Below are 19,909 nucleotides of genomic sequence, written 5' to 3'. Positions count from 1 at the left end.
GCATTGAATACAGCGCGAGAGCTGTCGGGGTTAAATTTTTAAGTTAACCAGCGGCTCATTGGAAACAGGGCAGTGCTAGCAGCCAATCTGGTTAAAATACAAAAAGTTGACCCCCGCAGCTCCCGTGCTCCATTCAATGCTGTACTGTGCTTCCCGCATCCGATCCAGAAATGTTATAACAGCTCCCACGCTCCATTCAATACTGTGCTGTTATTCCACACTCACTCCAGAAATGTTCTGTCTCCTGGTCCGCTCTGCTGTTATAAAACAGTTGATGTGAGGAGGGCAGAGTATACTACTGGGGTGGGGTGTGAAGGGGGCAGTGCTGTGTGTGTGTTGGGGGGGGGGGGCTGATGTGAAAAGGGCAGAGAACATTACTGTTGGGGGTTGATGTGAGGGGGTGGGACAGGGCTGTTTGGGGAGCAATGCTGTGGGGAGGGATATGTAAAGGGGGGCACAGTTGTGGGGGGGGTGTGAAGGGGGCACAGCTCTGCTGGTGGTTCTGTGAAGAGGACAGAGGTCAGTAGTGTGGGGCAGGGGTGATATTTGAAGGAGGGTTGAGCACTGCTGAAATAATGGGGGTGTACTGTAAATGGGTCAATGGGGGCGATGTGCAGGGGGCCTGAGAACACTACTGAGAAGCTGAAACTGATGTGAAGTTGGGGACTGTGATGTATGTGGGGGAGGGACGATGACTGAGGACACTGACGTATAGGGATTGTGATATACAGTAGCTGAGGGCTGGAAAAAAAAATGCAGTTCAGACCTCTGTTTGAAGAAAAATTTTACTGGTCGGACCTCCATGACTTTTAATTCAGTACCCCTGATCTGGGGGATTTAAGTAACTTTATGGCCAAAATGAAGATTTTTAGGTATGCCAAAAATGAAAAAATTGCTTTAGTGCTAAAGCGGTTAAAGTTGAAACACAGATGTGAAAGTATTGATTTGTTAAGGAGTTGTAAATCCAGGGATCTCTAGCAGTCTTGAATTGATGGTTTACGAAGGCCTTCACATTATAATTGTTTGGATAAATCTGAAGAGACTATATGCAATGTAATAAGTACTGTACACCTCAGGGCACGTTTACATTTTGCATTGCCAATTAAAGTCTCCAAAGTCTGCATCAGGAAAACAGAGCAACTGCAAATAGTGTGACCTATATGAACGAGAATGTGCGCATAACACCTCTAACAAGAAAACCGACAAATGAGAACGTAAAAATGGCTTGCCTGTTCATGCATCCTACTTGCCAACAGTCAGCTATGTTAGCCCACTGCTTACAGTCACATGCTTTTTTCAGGCAATTTGTCCTGTCAATTCATTTAGCCTATAACAGAAGGGACGCAGCCTGTGAGAAGCGATATTTAATGAAGTGCTGTGTACAAAACGTGTTCTTCACAGGCATATATATATAGATCACACATGTGAAAATGAATGCTAGGCTCAGCAGCCCTCTTCTAACACTCCACATCAAAAGGTTCACACTCTGTGCACTGCCTGATCCCCTGAGGAAAAGCACAGCGGTCTAAATATTAAAACATTCTCTCACTCTGTGGTGTCATAGCCAGGAATAAAACACTGACTGGAAGTCAGAGAAGGGCCTGCTGACTGAAAGCAGAGGCCTTATTTTATTTATTTTTTTAACAGGTACTTACATAGGACCATCATATTACGCAGCACATTATAAACACACTAAATATATATATATATATATATATATATATATATATATATATATATATCTCTCTCTATACATATCTCTCTCTCTCTCTCTATTTATTTATTTTATTGTACCTCACATTCTTAGACCGGAGCCAATTAACATACCAGTATGTCTTCGGAGTGTGAGAGGAAACCGGAGTACTCGGAGGAAACCCACGCAGGCACAGGGACAGAACAATCCTACTTGCTTCACCCTCACATACTGCCATACTAATCTGAAAACATAAAATGCTAGACCAGACTGCCTGCTAAGGGGCAGCAACAAATGTTCTTCTCTTTTGCCTAACAGAAAGCAACATTCCTTCATAAAATGGAAGATGATTATCTTTGTAATCCAGCAGAACGCAGGGATACAAAACAAGGACTTAAAAAAGGATACTGCTTCAAAATACCAGTCTTTGGCTAGGTTCACACCTCTGCAAGTCGCATTTGCGCAAGCACAGCAGCCCATTCAGTTGAATGGGCCGCTGTATCTCCGTTTCATGCAGGAAAAGGTTCCTGGACTTTTTTTAAAAAAATGCAGTTGCAGGGAAATTTCCTGCAACCAAAAACGTGCTGCGTTTTCAGATGCATGTGGGTGCTGTTAACAGTGTGGTTTGGCAGCAGGTGAGGGAACATATGTGGTTTACACGATGTCCCGCATAAGTGTTAACCTAGCCTTATGGTTTTTTTCCCCACTAATAACATTGGAAACAAGTTTACTAACCAGGTGGCAAACCTACACTGCTGCTAAGAGGTAAATTAGGCCTTTAGAAGCCCTGTATAACATGCCTCAAAACAAAATTAATGACATCCCAAAACGAAGTCACCATATTGGTTTTTGATCCAGATATTTTCTTCAACAAGGGCTTAGGACGTCAAAAGTCCATTAGTGGTTCTTTTCTGAGCCACAGGTTTAAAGTCTCGTACTCATGGACGTTTGAATCTATACAGCTTTTTTTTGCCAGAACTTGGCAGAAAAAATGCCTTTAATATCGCACCTTTAACAGTTTATGCGCAAGTGTCATCCGTTAATATGCTAGCCAATAGAATAAATTCACTTTTCTACAAAAAATAACAACGCACATTTTTTTTCAGGTAAGAAAATGTATATTTATTAATTTATTTTTTAGGAGCCTGTAAATCATTACATTCGCGATCAGCAGATCATGGGTGCAATCTCAGGCTCCTGCAGACTGCCAGTGTATCTGTCTGCTTGTACAGGCAACCTCAGTGAACTAACTTGAGTGCTCACCAGAGCCTTGGCAGTTCACCGAGAAGTACAAGCAGTCAGCTGCAAAGGCTATCTGTAGTTATAGTTTACTACTTCACAGATCTTTCTGAATGAATGATGAAGCCAAATGGGCGGAGCCACACCTGGGCATGCGCTTTTCAAGTTGTGACAGCAGGCAAGGGGAGAGGATCCCTTGCCCACTGACTGTCGCAATGGGGGATGGGGGTTGAAATCAGTGGGAGGATGTAGGAGTGGGAGCATGTTACATGTTCCACCCTAAAAACAGGTGGCACATTTAACACATTCCCAAGGGTGAACTTATGCTTTGATCTAGCCATTTGAGCATAAATTTACGTGCATATGTGCGCAAATTTTTTTCAAACACTCCTCTCCACATGCAGTGTTTACACTGCACGGAAATACATGCATACATGGCTGTATGTGAACAAAAGGCATAAAAGCAAAAAACAAAAAAAAACAAAAAACAGATGTCATTAATAGTGGCATTTTTCTTCCCATGTGCATGAAGCCTTAGGCTTACAGTTCACACAAAGCAGCTCCAATTATGTAATTCGTGCCAAGGTGAGTTAAAAAAAACCATGCTAGGAAGAATTTATGAAAATCGGTCTGTTAGAGTTACATTAAGGCTCTTTCTTATGGGTGATAGTGTATACTGTCCCTCTGGAAAGAGATCCTCAATGAATTGCTTTTCAGAAGGCAGTATAGCAGTAGCTTGCAGGCATTCAGGAGGCGACCTCCCCAATGTCTACTTCCTATCCCACAGGGGATTTTGTATTAAAATACTGCAGCACTACCACAAGCCCATCATTTGGCTTCCAGTTGCGGTGTGCTTTAACTGACCTCAAAGGCTGAGTATGACAGGACAAAATCTGCAGGTTGAAATAAAAATTGCCTCTACACCCCTCTAACTCCCCTCTCATCAATCTCCTCTCTATCTTTCATTTGAGCTTCCCACAAGGCCCCCTCAAGGCAACCTTCTTATTCCTCTTGTTTGACATCAAATTGAACATTCAGCAGTGTCAAAAATGATTATTTAATCCAACCTGACAACTTGAGGGTTTATCATTATTGCACAGCTTTAGATACATCCTCTTGTAACCCAGTGCTTCCATTATTGTGTTGCACGTGCTATTGAAAAATAAAAAAAATTATTGAATAATATAATTGCCTTTGCTTCACAACCGTGGCATATGTACAGCCCTGCCCAGCTAAAATGTCAGAATTTAGGTGGGCGGCAAGGTGGGTGGTAAAAAACAGGTGGCTGAATCCCGCAAGAGCCCTTGGTAGTAAACAGAACTGCCACTTTTACAATGCTCAAGACTTATAGGTTGATTTTGTCAATCAATGGGCCTTCCTGTGACTGCTGCAGTCACCTGTACAGATGCATCCTTACAAATGCTGTGTAGAAGGGGCTGTCAGCGCTGTCACTGCCATTAACCATCCCCATGCCTGCCAACTGGACATAGTGTGCCTCTGTGTACTCTGTAAATGCCATTCTTTGCCTTTATGATGTCATCAGAGGGAAGATTATCAGAAGAAATCAGAACATTTGGAGAAAACGTTTGTACTTGTAGTCAATAGTGGCAGCTCAACTCAGAATTCAAATGCTGCAAGACAAGTTAGCTAATCCCAATGGCTCCTTCTGTTCTATGTAACCAGCACTGTTAAATTCAGATTTGGAATTTTCACATTGGATATAAGTAACCAAAATGGAGAACCAGAACACTCAACAAGACCATAATTCTAAATGAACCAGACATCTAAACTGGTGCCTGTAAGGGCATGGAAATGTAATGTTTTTGTTAATGATTGCTGTAAGAGCCAATGCCACTGTCAAGATGAATGTTGGTTTAGCCATCTACAGGCATGCTACTGTAGTGGATTGTGATAGACAGTCCACATTTTATTAGATGATCAGTAAAATGACAATTTTATTGTCTTGCTACTTTCTGTTTCTTGCTCTTTAAAATTCCTTACTCTCTTAAGTAAACAATCAGATATAGGTTAACAGAACAATGATGATAATTAAGATGGCGCCTTCATCCAGAGTCTCACCCTAGGTGACTCATTAGGAGAAAAGTATATTTTAATGTAAACAACCCCCATAAAAGGGAATGAGTCTTTTTGGGGACAATGATTGGAAGATATCAACACGGATGGAAAAAAACACGCAGAAACCCAGTGGACTTTTCACCCAATCAATATATATGCTTTTGCCTGCATCATAAGCCCTATAAATGATACTGTTAGTTCCTCAATAAAACAATTTTAGGAAGTTGACAAACTGCAACAGTGTCAGTGTCTTTCTTCCACGTGCACGTAATTCTATATTAATTTGGCTCACTGGTAGATCATGGTAAATGGTCTGTAAGTAGTCCAAAACACTACATTACGTGACCCTATTCAGAACCTGACAGAAAGTATGGTAAGCCTTCTAAAGTCTAAGTAAACAAGTCATTTAGGCTTTCTGCTTGCATTCAGTGACCCACATATACTGTGCAGCTGCAGAGAAATGAGTTTAACTCTTAGTTGCGATCACTTGTATCCCTAAAGGCAAAACTTTCCTTTTTTTCTTTGGATAGAGTAGGGGAAGTTATGACCACTCATTTTTTTTGCAACTGCGATCAGTGTCACATTAGAGAGATTTCCTTTATTTCCTGTAGACACAAAAGGAAGTGAGAGAATATTGTTCCCAGGTGAGGTATATCCCCTCTTAGTCAGCGGTCACAGAAACAACCACCCTTGTTGGAAGATTTCCCTTTCTACTCCTATTCTGGTGGCAGTTCAGAATTTTTAGATTAAACTCTGACTTTAAAGTGGTTGTAAACCCTTAGCCCTGGTTTATAGCAGTGCGGCTTTGAAATAAATATCGCTACTTCAGTGCAATTTCAAAGCCATCGACCAGTGCAATTTTGATGTGCGATTTCATTACGGCTTGCAACTTCCTTTTACAGAAGTTAATGCAAGTCACAATGAAATTGCAGAAACGTAGTGCAGGAACCTTTCAAACTCACTGCTGTGATGAATGCGGAGGGGTGGGTGGTGGGAGGTCACCACGTTTATGACCAAGTCCCAAATACAGTTTCTTATGGGTATTCATATTTCTAAATACCTACCATTTGCAGTTTGCTACCATGCAGATTATTGTCTAGCATGAAATTAGCTTCTAAATGGATATAGATATGACAGGTCTCGGGGATCTATTTCTCATAGGAGGGGTGTGGAGGCCTAATTCACTCTGATACTTCCTATAATAGAGGCGTTTGGGTTCAAAATGCTACCCAATAACTGATGAAGGTGAATATGACTTTATTTTGGCTATACTGTCATTATTTCAGAAGTTATGAAACATGCTGAAGTTTTAGAGTCTCGGCTGATTCTCCGTCAAGTATTACACAGACTTCCACTAAGGTATTTATGACCCAATGTCGGTTATTTCTCCGGATTGCTCAAGCTTGCAATGGTGACAGTTGTATTTGGGTTTCCACACTGGAATGGTGAATTGGGCTAATAGGCATGGGAGGGCCTGTGTATCTGCCTGGGTCTGACAAGATAGCTCTGGCACCAGTTAACAGTTGTGTATTGCACTAGAGGCTTCCTGGGGGAATGAAGAGAAGGGAACCACTGCTGCTATTCACCAACTTGGGTTACAAATGGTCATGGCTGAAGTCTGAACAACATGGCGTCCTTGCCCTTTCACACAGCTTTGTGAGGGCTCAATACACATTACCATTACAACTGCGACTTCAGTCGCAACGATTTGAATGGTTTGATTGCTGCAAATAGGGTGCAAATCGATTTGTCAAGCGATTTTGAACTGTTAAATCACATGACAACACGCATTGTTGTGAACCAGGGCTCATAGTTACCCAGTGAAGTGACTGGCCTCAGGTGATACACAAAGATGAAGCAAATACTCCTACATAATGTTGTGACTGTTTATCTGCAGCTCTCTTCTGTACATCCTCCTAAAACACACAGATCAAAGGATGTTTCTCAGCAACAGAAGGTAAAGGTGGGGATCGGACATCACACACTGCACAGCTAGAGCACAGGGCTCAATGAAACCTGAAGCCTGAATGAAGGGAATAGACAGATACCTCTTTACAAAGAATCATAAAACTTTACACCGGTGAGGGTGTCTGTCAGCTGCTGTGTGCTGGAGGGGAGGCGGCTGTCAACCAGGATGCTGTGTAGATGGCTTGGACTATTATTAGTGACATATGCAGATAGCAGAGATAAATTATTTTTATAATTCAGGATATATACAGCACCAACAGTTTGCGCAGTGCTTTATGATACTCAGTGCTTTGTACTGAGCTAGTACATAAAATAGATATACTCTGTTCATTTTTCATGTTAGAGGTTTACAACTACTCCCAGGGGCACTGGTGATCAAGACAATTAGAGTGTATCACTCTAACAAAGACAACAATATAAAGCTGGTAGGGGAGTCTTAAACCCTCACCACTGCATTGTACTTGATGACGTCATCGTGGAGTGCAGAGTGCCTTTTAAAAATAGACTTTGGGGGCCCAGCCACACAAATGGAGGGAACCTACCAGAGCACGGAGTAACGCAAGTATTATACCTTATTCCTCTAACCTTAAACCTAAAAAGTGTTTAACCCTTGAAGTATAGGGGGCACCACTGCATAGGTAGTTTTTTTTTCTTTATTTCCTGAAGTTGATAATTAAATCTAGGGTTAGAGGAATAAGCTGTAATTACGGACTCCTCAGTCCAGCAGCATTCCACTTTGCTTTGTGACCACTTCCCCAAAGTCTCTTCAGTGCTCCAGACATCATGTACAACCCAGCACCAGCAGTCCTGCGCTATATGCAAGAACAGCAAGAGCCAACCCACAACCCAGAGCGTCGAAGAGAAGAGGAGAATGCTTGAAGCCTGCCAAGGATGGGATAGAACTAGATACTGTGTGCTAGAACACTCACTGGCCACTTTATTAGGAATACCTTGCTAGTACCGGGATGGACTCCCTTTTGCCTTCAGAACTGCCTTAATTCTTTGTGGCATAGATTCAAAAAGGTGTTGGAAATATCCCTCAGAATTTTGGTCCATAATGACTTCAGTCACTGTTGCCTTTCTATCAATCATTCTACCATTCTCCTCTGACATCGACAAGGCACCTTCGTCCACACAACTGCTGCTCACTGGGTATTTTCTCTTTTTCGGACCACTCTCTGTAAACCCTAGAGATGGTTGTGCTTGAAAATCCCAGTTGGTCAGCAGTTTTTGTAATACTCAGACCAGCCTGTCTGGCACTGACAACCATGTTCAAAGTCACTTAAATCCCTTTTCTTCCCTATTCTGATGCTTGGTTAAAAACTTCACCACGTCTATGCATTGAGTTGCTGCCATGTAATTGGCTGATTAGCAATTTGTGTAACCAAGCAATTGAACAGGTGTACCTAATGAAGTGGCCGGTGAGTATGTATCTATATGGTCCTTATACCTGCAAGAAAAACAAACAAACACGCTGAAAAAAATCTTTGTACTATTCTCATGTACATTTTTGTATGTTATAGTATTCCTTCAACTATTATGTCACTATCAAGGCTGATCTGCAGACTGCAGAAATACCTATATGTTTGGAATTACAGGCAATATGCAGGCTTAAACAGCCAACTGCACACAGGTTTAAATAGCAGAAAGATATAAAAAAAAATCTGCATTATGACAAAGACTTTAATGGAAAAATCTCAATCCACAGATGCATTGCTTGCCTGTAATTACCATAGTTGCCAGCAATTAACATCACTGTTTTTGTTCCCAGGGTATTAAAACTTGCCTGGAATTCATTTAAAAGAGGATACAAAGCGGTTTTATTACACGGAAAAGATCACTTTATATCTTGCTTGCCCATAAAAACTGCAATGAGTAAAGAAAGAAATCTCAACAGAGAATTGTTGAGTTCTGTTACATAAAGAGGCTTTCCTGAATAAAACAAGCGGTCTTTTCGTAAATGTTCACCCAAGACGCACTCATTTTTCTAATTGGATTCAAATGGAAAAAAAGTGTGATTTCTGAGTGAACGTTGTGTGAAAACATTTATAAATAGATCTCCAAGTGTAACTGGGAGACCATAAAGGAAGAACTGTATTTTATAAGGATAAGTTCACCTTTTAACAAAAAATAATAAATGCAAATTTTTTTGCAGGTAGAAAAAAAAAAATGTGCATTTACTATTTTTTGTTTTAGGAGCCTGAAAAGCATTGAGCCAGGGATCAGCAGATGATTGGTGCCATGCAGGTCTACTACAGACTGTCGGTGTAAGCTGTCTGCCCATACATTGTACAGGCAGGCGGTTTTACAATGGCAGAAAGAATCAATCAATGCACGGCCACAGTGCCATGGAAGTTCATTGAAAACTACAAGCAGACAGCCGCAAAGTCTGTCGGTACTTGTAGTTCATTAATTCACTGGGGTCTGTAAATCAATGATGACAGCTGTGCTCCCTTTGAATTGTGGCAGCGAGTATGACAAGATCCCTGGCTCGCTTCTACCAGGGCAGGGTTGGGGAAATCGAGGGGAGAGGGTTCCAATACTGAACATGTTACACTCTAAATATGGGTGGAACATGTAACATGTTCAGAAAGGTGAACTCATCCTTTAAAGCAGTATTAAACCCAAAACCAAAGATGTTTTATATTGTAGATTACCAGTCGTTAGATGTGATGGCTGCATTAGTTTTCTTTTCTTTGGCTTTTTTCCACTCTGTTTTCACCTAGTGATCTGACCAGTAACATACCTTCTGTATAAGTGAGGCACAACTCTGGAGGAATAAGATAGGAGGCACAGCAGATGGCACCATTTTCAGTCTGGGGGTTATGTTGTGTTAAATGTATTAGCAGATTTAGACACACTAACAAATGGGGACCAAACTCCAGCTCACACTTTATAGTCAGTTACAGAAAACAGGTTTTTTTTCCTTTTTCGGATAAAGGTTTTGCCTGACTAAATAAAAGCTAATCATGTAAATCATCCCTATCAGTACTAAAGTATAACTAAAAGGCAAAAAACTTTTGTAATTTTGGACAGAGTGGAGATGGATTAAAACACCTATTAGGTTTTTACCGTTGTCTGTGCCCCTCATTAGGGTGAGTCTCCCTCTCTATTTGTCCTGTTTATCATCAAAAGTGAAAGTAAATCCCACTAGTTCTGGTGACCTGGGGGTCCCCAAGGAATTCCCTTAATTTGCAGGGATCTTTTCTTACTTCCTGTTTGGCTATGGGACAGGAAGTGAGGGTAAATCTCCCCAATGGGACAAAGATGATAAAAATAAACCTTACATAGGTTATAAACCTCCCTTACTCTATCCAAAATGGAGAAGAAAAAAAAAAAACTTTTGCATATAGTACTACTTTAAGTGGTTTGTCTCATCCATGTAAACTGATACATTCTGGAGAGCTTGCTCTTTGAAAACACAACAGATTTGCTGGCTGATTCACCTCTAAGGCGCTGTGTGCCATGCTTTCATGCTTGACCCCGCCACATACAATATGCAGTCAATAGCCTCTCATATGTGACGATGTCAAGAGACCACCCACAGACCAGAGCTTCAGGAAGAAGATTTCATCGCTGGAGTGGGGTACAGGGTAAGTAAAATGTCAGTTCCTGTAACCCTAGACAAAATGATTTAACATTGCAGTCCAGGAGGTGCCCACCGCAAGGGTAGGTGTTTTTCTAATTCCTAGAGCTGGGTATTAAATGACAGCAATAAGCTACCACAGAGTAATAGAACACTTTGTCTCCACCTGCATGACTGCACCAGCATACTGCCTTTTCTGGTTTTGGCAGTTTCTACCTTGACCACGGATAAGTGTCAGGCCCTCTGTTAAGAATGCAGATGGAATGGAGCGCTGGTAGGGAAGGATCTGGACAGGCTCCAGAGCCTAAAACTTAAAAAAAAAACAAAAATTAAAAGTATAGCGGAATTTTTAGGTGTTTGTTAATGAGAACAGAGGAAGGGCAGAAGGCCATTGGCGATTGTGGAAAGAGATGGCCAGCTGACAGGCAGAACTCACTGAAGAGATTTTTCAAGTAAGCATATATTAGATTGCCAAAAGTACCCATCTCTTGTATTCCTAGATTGTAAGCTCGAAAGAGTAGGGCCCTCTTACCCCTCGTACGTTGTTTGTTATTGTTGTACTGTTTCATGTATTGTCCCCCCCTCTATTGTACAGCGCTGAGCAAACCCTTTGGCGCTATATAAACTCGATGTAATATTAATAATAATTACTATTGAAATTCCAATGCTTTAAAATGAAAATGTATGCTGTGACCTTAGAACTCCTTTAAGATTTCCTGTTTGAAGCTTGGATCCTCTGAATTCCATAACCATGTTCAGCTTTACTCCATGTTATTAAATACCTAAGGGTACAGTCAAAGGCAGGACATAAGGCCCCAGTAATGGTTTACACTAGAGCCTGACTGAAGCCCCTCTTTGCATTTCCAGAGAAGCCATAGTCTAGTGATAAAAAAATCTACAGAGCATTTATCTGGGTGAAAAAAATCATGTACACATAGATGTAGACTCATTAGTGGGTGGCTATGTCACTTTAATGAGACAGCAGAGCAAGGAAAAGACACTGGCAGTGGCAGAAAAGACAAGTTGTTATAGGGCGGCAGCGAAGACTCCGCCATCTGCTCAACAAGAATCTGTCAGTAGCAAATTCTCCATATTCATCTGATCTTCAGTACAAGCTGCTCAAGTCTCCAGTGCAATGAGATTATCGCATAATGAGGTAAAAAGACAATGCTGCCACTGGGAGCTAAGTGGAACCACAGGAAAAAAAACAAAACAAAAAACTTTATCCAGTTATGTTAATTTTTTTTATACAGCTAGTATAAATATCATATTTTTTCTTTTTATATTATCATTAGTGACCACCTGTACCCAAGACCAGGTGAGGGAGAACCAATGCTTGGAACCAAAGAGGCTTTAATGCATTTCACAGCACATAACATGCCAAGGGACATACAGGGGTGACCACAGGACAGGGATACACATTTGATTCTGTATTTAGCCATTTCAGTAATCCTTCCTTTTTAATTAGACTGGAAATAAAGGGTTTGTGCTTCTTGGAACAAAACCAATACATTTTAGACAGGTTACAGCCGAAGGTAAATGTATCCTCTGCATACCCGAGGAGACGGACTCTATCTAGGTTAGCAGGAGAGGGTGGTGGAGCTCGCAGTCTCATTTCTGTTGAACAGAGCATTAGAGCACAAGCACAGAACAGAAGAATACTTCAGAAGTCTAGAAATAGAACAGAGTATGAATATCGCCACAGTCAGAAGACATACATCTTCCCCGCCTACCGGAAAATGACTGCTGCTTTATCTGCCAACACTCCGGGGAAGGCTTACTAACCTAGATGTAACATTCCTATCACCATTTATGGCTGAATCAATGCATGTTTCCATCCATCATTCAGAGTCCTAGTGACTTGTGCACACAGTTTTAGAATGGTAGCGAGAGAACCACCTCTGTTGCTTATTACATAAATGCCATTGAGTGACTTTTGAAGAGCTCCTGGTAAATCAGATGCAGCAAAGGGTCACCTGTAACATTTTTGGGGTGAATATCGGTTGCATCCAATCAGATATAGCCACTTAAAGAAAACTAAACATCAAATGTATATGTGACTATTAACCAAAATATAGCCACATACTGCACAAAATGTCCATAAAATTGAAAGTGAATGAGTGAACGTTAAATAAATACATAGAAATAATTTAAGAGAGCTCATAAAGTGCCAGTGATTATATTAGTTACCAAAGTCCATTAAAAACAATCCCAAAAGAAAATAAAAAAGTCTTAGAAGAATCTCCAATAATCTTCCCAGCGTGCTCAATCCAAAGTGCAAAGTCCTCCACCACTATGCACTCACCAAAAGGCTAATGGACAATAGCCTAGCAAAATTACCAAATCAAAAAGGGACTCCACAGATCGCTCCTCATTAAAGATGAAAATGCAACCGGAACGAAGTCCTGGGAGAAAATGCTCACCACACAGAGCCCAAGGAATAATATATAGTGTAGTATTTAATTTTAAAATGTCAATATTAGAACTAATAATATTATGAACACTATTAAATTTGTATTTATATGTATTTAATTAAAAGGGTTACTAAACCCACAACAGTAAAATCAGTCAGTAAAGCATGCCTGTTATACTCACTATGGAACTTGAAACGGGTTAATTGTTCACATTGTGTAAAAAGGATGTTTGATTCTGTCTTCTGAGATCCTCCCCTTCTTCCACAGTCCCCAATCCATGTGCGGATAGTAAAGAGCTCTAGGAGTCACTCTACACATGCTCAGTTTAGCGTATATTGCTATAGAGTTTTTTTTTTTTCTTTGGGAGGGTGCATGTGATCAGCACAGGGCCAATCAGCACTGTCCAGACAGAGGGTCAATGTTCATGCAGCCTCCTAGGATAGTCAGAGCAGAATGAAAAGTCCTCCTACAAGCTGTAACCAGTGCTCAGCTGGACACTGATAGAAGTCACAAGACTGCACTAACTGCTGATGAAAAAAAGGTATTTAGCAGTTTATAATTACTAAAATAATTGCACTTCCATGTTCGGTGTACTGTGGGAGACCAGATATAGTGAATGCAGGGTCCTGGGATCAGTAGCACTTTAACTTTCACTCGTTCACTTTCAATTTTATGGACATGTGGCTATACAGTTAGGTCCATATATATTTTGACACAGATACAATTTTAGATTTTTCAGGTATTTACCAAAACATATTCAAGCTATAGTTATATAATGGATATGGGCTGAAAAGTGCACACTCTTAACTAAGAATTTTCATTTGAATTTCAAATCATTAGTGGACTTCAGCAACAGTCAATTTTCGTGAGGCCATCGAATTTGAGTGATGGGGAATGTTTGAAGTTTTTTGAAAAAAACGAACAAATTTCTAATCAATGATGGGAGAATTGTGCGAGAAATATAACTGAAAAAGAAAGGAGCATGAGCTGTGACCTGGAAAGAAAAGGAGATTCCTGACCACTCAAATTCCTTTTTGTAGCAAAAGGAGATGAAATTTAAGGCTTTGTTGGTTGAATTTGGAAATCAATGGCAGCATTGGATTACAAAAATGCATAAAAATTTGTTTGGAATTCAACCCATGTATGGACCATATAAGTCAGAACAATAAAAAACGCATCAAACAAAGAACACAGTCTACAGCAGTACACACAGAACACTGGACTCAACACAGAGCAGAACATAACACATCCAGCATTGTGGACACCTGTTCTTTGCACTGGCCTCATCTCAAGCTAAATAGCAACTGGCCTGGAAATTTACCAAAAATCTGACCCAAAATCTGTCAGATAAGGGTGCTATTATGGGTCACAAAGTGGGTTAACTGCTTCCCTATAGCAGGGCTGAGCAAAATCACACACACACACTATATATATATATATATATATATATATATATATATATATATATAATGATTTTGCATTTCCAGGTACAGGGCACACACCACCATTGGCAGCTACAGATGTCGATCACTGGGTCCCAGCTGGAGATTCCCCGCCGCCACCTGGCGATCACCGAGGAACAGTTACAGGGTGTGCACAGCAGAGAAATAACAGTAGCATGTTTCCCTAGTAAACACAGCACACACGCTAAAAAAACAGCACAGTTAACCCTTTGGTCGCCCCAGATGTTAACCCTTTCCTGCCCAGTGTCATTAGTACAGTGTCAGTGCTTTTTATTAGCACTGATCACTGTATTCGTGTCACTGGGAAAGTTAGTGGCAGTTAGTCAGTTCCCCCCCAGTGTCAGAATGCCCACCACAGTCCCTCAAGAACGCCGCCAGTACTAGTATAAAAAAAAATCCCCAGTATATATACACCGCCATTTGTAGACGCTATAACTTTCACGTAAACCAATTAATCTACACATATTGTTTTGGTTTTTTTTTAGCAAAGACATGTAGCAGAACACACTTTGGCCTAAATTTATTGCGAAATTTTATTTATTTTTTTTTTTTATTGGATATGTTTTATAATAGAAAGCAAAGAATATTGGGTTTTTTTCAAAATTTTTTGTCATTTGTTGTTTACGTAATAAAAAAAAAAAACCCAGTGGTGATCAAATTCCACCAAAAGAAAGCTCTATTTGTATGAAATTTTTTTTTACTGGATGTCAAAAATATTGCTTTTTCCCACCAAAATCGTCAGTTTTTTTGTTTATAGCGCAAAATATAAAAAATGCAGACGATCAAGTACCACAGAAAGTAATCTCTATTTGTGGGGGAAAAAAGGGACATAAAATTTAATTTGGGTGCAGCGTGGCATGACTGCGGAATTGTCAGCGCCGTTTTGCAAACAATTGCCTGGTCAGGAAGGGGGGTAAATTCTCTGGAGGGCAAGTGGTCAAAAGGAACAATATAAAAGCAAAAGCACTTTAGGGTACTAAACCTTAAAAAAAAAAAAAAAAAAAAAAAGAAGGATGTAGAAATATTTACCCGTTTTAAGAAATTATACTTCTACCAACTTCAAGTACAGCTCATTTGACCTTGCCCTAGTAATGATCATGGCCTCTTCCCAAGCTGGGAGTATAGCATACATTCTATGTCTCTGCCTAAAGAAGAGCTAATACTTTTCCAAGTATAGGCCAACTTTTCAAGTAAACCTTGCACTATCTTAACTTAAATTCTAGACTGGTTGCCCCTACCCTGTTACTCTAGGTTACATGTGTCAAACACAAAGCTTGCGGGCGGAACCGATCCACCAGGCCATTTCTTGTGGCCCTCGCACCTCATGCAGCTACAGCACATCCCTGGTCTACATCCACTACACCCATCTTAGCAGTTAACAGCAGAGAGGACAGAACTCATCCTACAGATCCTGTGCCTCTCTGTGCAGCCGCAGCACTCTGTCATCTGCACCTCCCCTCATCTCAACATACAACAGACTGGCAACTGATTTCAGCCCTCCTCTGGTCACCTCCAGACTTTTCGCTTCCCAGATCCACCCCCAGCTTCTTTCCAGCAGCACCACAAGTTAAGGGGAGTGCACTGTGATGCAAGGGAAGGGGAGGGGGTAGGGATGGGACTCTTGACATCTGATGTAAGGTGGGAGGGATGCTCTGCACATCTAGTCTTACAGATACAACCTGCCCTTTGAGGGCAACCATAATGCTGATGTAGCCGAAATTAAATGGAGTTAAACACCTCTGCTCTAGGTCCCGGGAAGCATGTTTACGAATTTAGCGCTTTCAGTGCATACATCCAGACTAAAAATGGAAGGTTTACATGTCAGTTTGTGGAGCTAACATTACAGCAGTCATTTTCTTTTCCGGCATGATGTCAGCTTGAAAACTAGACAAGTAAATTAAATTATGGGCAGACTGAGAATAAAATTATAGGTATCTAGTTGCTCAACAGTCATAAATAGCTCCAGTCTTTACTGAAATATTAAATAATTCCAACAGCAAGGTGTATTTTGTTGCATAGTGCATTTATCTTAACTATACTGGAACTCGGAAGAAATAAAATCTGAGTACTGCCCTAGTGTAATAATAAAGCACTGTGAAAATTATTTGTATTTCATATTCGGACAACTCTCTCAAAAATAAGTATACAAATGCATTAAAGGGTATACAGCCAAAACTAAAAAAGGATGCACTGAGATTCACATAGGGAATGGAGTCTACATGCAAGGACTTTTATCCAGGCATTCCTGTAGTGCACCACACCTCTCCTTTTTGTTGATGATTTGGGAACCACTTGTGCTCATCAGTCTCAGACACATGGGGGTTAATTTACTAAAACCAGAGAGGGCAGCTGTGCATGGCAGCCAATCAGCTTCTAACTTCAGCTTGTTCAATTAAGCTTTGACAAAAAAAAAAAAAAAACTGGAAGCTGACTGGTTTCAGTGCAGTGCTGCACCAGATTTTGCACTCTCCAGTTTTAGTAAATCAACCCCATAATATATCAATCTGCCAGTACTAAGAACTTTCTCTAAGCTACCAATCAATCAGATTTAGACTTGTTATGGAGGTTTGATTTTTGAAACAAGCTGAGAGGTGGAATCTTTTAACACAGGCCTCTGGAAGCAAATCCACCAACTCATGCTAACGTTTCCGAAAACGCAGTGCAATGGATCATACTGAACTCAACGTAGGGCCTGTGTCGACAGGTTTGTCCATGTCCCAATCTCTCGTTTCTTTTAGAATGTGGAAGAGGTTTTTCATTGCTGTGTGGGTCCTTAGGCCGTGTTCACAATTGCGAATTTGTGTTTACCCAGGGAGACTCAGTGGGGATCCATGCGAAGCCCCATTGAAAGCAATCTGAGCCTGACCGTGCCCACAGCTATTGCATATACATGTAACCGCTCATACAGACAGTCTGCGTCCAGGGCCAATCATTCTCAGGTAAATGCATGGATCCCTGCCGAGTCTTCGTGGGTAATCAAGGAGAAATTTTTCAAAGGGCAAACATATTCTGGTGACAAGAAGGATACTTCTTGCTTTGGGGACATACCCCCCTACTTCCTGTTAGGAAGATTAGAGACCATGTCTCTGGAATAATAAATCTTGTTAACGCGACAAAAAATTAATCCTAAAAAAGGATGTTGTAACCATTCTCTAGTCTACGCTATCCAAAATTAAAAAAACTAAATTCAACCTTACATCCACATAACCATGCATAACTCATAATCAGTGCTGTCTATAGGGGAGCATCAACAATGTAAGTATCATGTTCCAACCTGCAATCAGAGGACTGAAGAATGGGAAACATGATCTATTCGGGTCTGGTCACTGTTGAAAGTGCTTTATTGCCAATGACCAAGCTTCAGTGATCACACAGTCCCAGTCTGGAAAGCAATTAGGACTCTATAAATTATAAGATCAGTGTACAGAGAACACACATTTTTACTGTGCACATCAGGCACTTTAACATGAGCGCTTTTTCAGGCCCCTTTTGTAAAGGAAAAGTTCACCTTTCATAACATGTTACACCCATATTCAGGGTATAACATGTAACAGGTTACAATCAGACCGGCCCCAAATCCCCACTTTGACAGCTAGCAGGGGATCTACTCCCCCCTCGCTAGCTGTCAGATTAAAAAAAAAAAAACAAAAACAAAAAACCAGCCATGTGGGGCTCCACCAACACAGTCATCTGTGAATGAGAGACTACAAATTCAGACAGCCTTAGAGGCTGTCAGCTTGTAGTCCTCGAACTACCATGGTGCTGTGAAGCGCCGTGGTAGTTCATTGATTCTTCCAGTCAGTATATCTGCTTGCTCATACACCCTGTACAGGAAAGCAGATATACTGACAGATCTGCAGGAGACCTGCATGTCATAAGTGATGGACACATAGGATAACATGCTAGGGAGTTTACTGGTTGTAGAAACAAAAATATCAAAAGCCAAAACCAGCAGCTGTAAAAACATCCAGTGTGCATGAGAACTAATAAATGCATATTTTTTTACCTGCAAAAAAATGTGCTGTTATTTAAAGGATAAGTTCACCTTTTATAAAATAATAACAGCACAACTAAATTTAAACAGGGCGACGAGTGTCCACACAGCTCAGAAAATCTCATTTTCACCTACTAGCTACCAAGAATCAGTCAAATCAGTCAGGGAATATAAATGTTATTATCAATAGCAGTAGATCAATCATTACAAAAGAGCTCTGAGATTAGAAAATGCACTGGGGAGGTGACCGGAAACTGGTTACAACTAGGTAGGATCTGTATATGCCTGCTGTGAAATCATACTTCATGTAATATGAATGACTTTCAGCCTGGGAGTCATTGAATAAAGAAATAATGAATATGACGTTTTATTTAAAAGGAAATAACTCCCGAATAAATGCTTTGTTTTACTTGGCAACTGCTTGCCATGGGCGAGAAATTTTTCCTTCGCTGTAGATTTTCTAAATAAAGCACATATACATTAAACACATTTAAAACAGATAAAATCAAATGGAAAATACACAGTTAAAAACGTATCTGTAATGCGCCTATACTTACCGTTCCAAATTCAGCCTATCCTCTGAACAGTAAATAACCATTACGGCCTACTCACACCGTCAGGTTCTGGTACATTGTATCAACTTGTGTAGTGTTAAGGCAGCCCATTCAAATAATTGAGCTGCTAATGCACAAAAAAAAAAAAAATTGCAGTCACCATTTTCAGCAACGCAGCCCATCACAACACATAGCAGTGCATTAGAATGCATGTGCATTGGGTTAAGTAGTAATGTGTACATTACAATAACACAATATTGTGAATTTCCAATTTGTTGAGGTCCTTCTTGTACTCTCTTCCCCAGGGATGAGTTAAGTCGTGTTCGGACATGGCAGGCTGATTGTACCCAAGTTGATTGTTGTACAACCAGCAAGTCGGATTTTTACATGCGATTATTGCCAGCAGCAATAAACCCTCCTGAGCTATCCCAACAGGAAGACGTCACTGTGGACAGACACTCATAAGAGGCGGAGGAATTCCCCACCCAACAGCCACCCATATATACACCCCTTGTATACGTGCGGCTGAGGGGCTTTGTTATATTAAAGTTGCATTGATATCAATTTTATCAACTCTGCTCCAAGTGAGATTATTGCCAACAAGTGGTTACATTTCTCAGTAGCAAATCAATTTTTTACATATGTGTACATCTGTGTATAAATAGCATTCGAGCAGTTACAGGAGTCAGACAGTATACGGTTTGCTGCTGTCCTGTCTTAATGAATATAAATAGAAGATGGATAAGTTAAACAATTTTTCAGGCCCTACCTATCCATATTCCTTCTTCCGGTTTTAAACAAATCCATGCTCAGCTCCCCAAGTTCATTTGGGCCCATAAAAAGCCCAGAATCCGTAGACACCTACGGAGGTATAGCAGTCCCAGACACCCAGAGATACTACCAAACTGCCTACTTAGGGAGG

At 40.7% G+C, this 19,909-nt stretch overlaps 1 protein-coding gene across 5 annotated transcripts in view; it reads right to left on the bottom strand.

Moving 5' to 3' along the window:
• Window positions 1-19,909, bottom strand: part of PRKAG2 (protein kinase AMP-activated non-catalytic subunit gamma 2) — a 431,449-nt gene that overhangs the window by 68,136 nt on the left and 343,404 nt on the right. The gene's annotated exons all lie outside the window — the stretch shown is intronic.

The sequence above is a fragment of the Staurois parvus genome, unplaced genomic scaffold (assembly GCF_062004578.1).
Source record: "Staurois parvus isolate SC_StPar_1 unplaced genomic scaffold, SC_StPar_1.0 ptg000136l, whole genome shotgun sequence".
In the NCBI taxonomy this organism is placed as follows: Eukaryota; Metazoa; Chordata; class Amphibia; order Anura; family Ranidae; genus Staurois; species Staurois parvus.
Note: the sequence above shows the minus strand (reverse complement) of the source record. Positions and strands in the feature narration are given on the sequence as shown.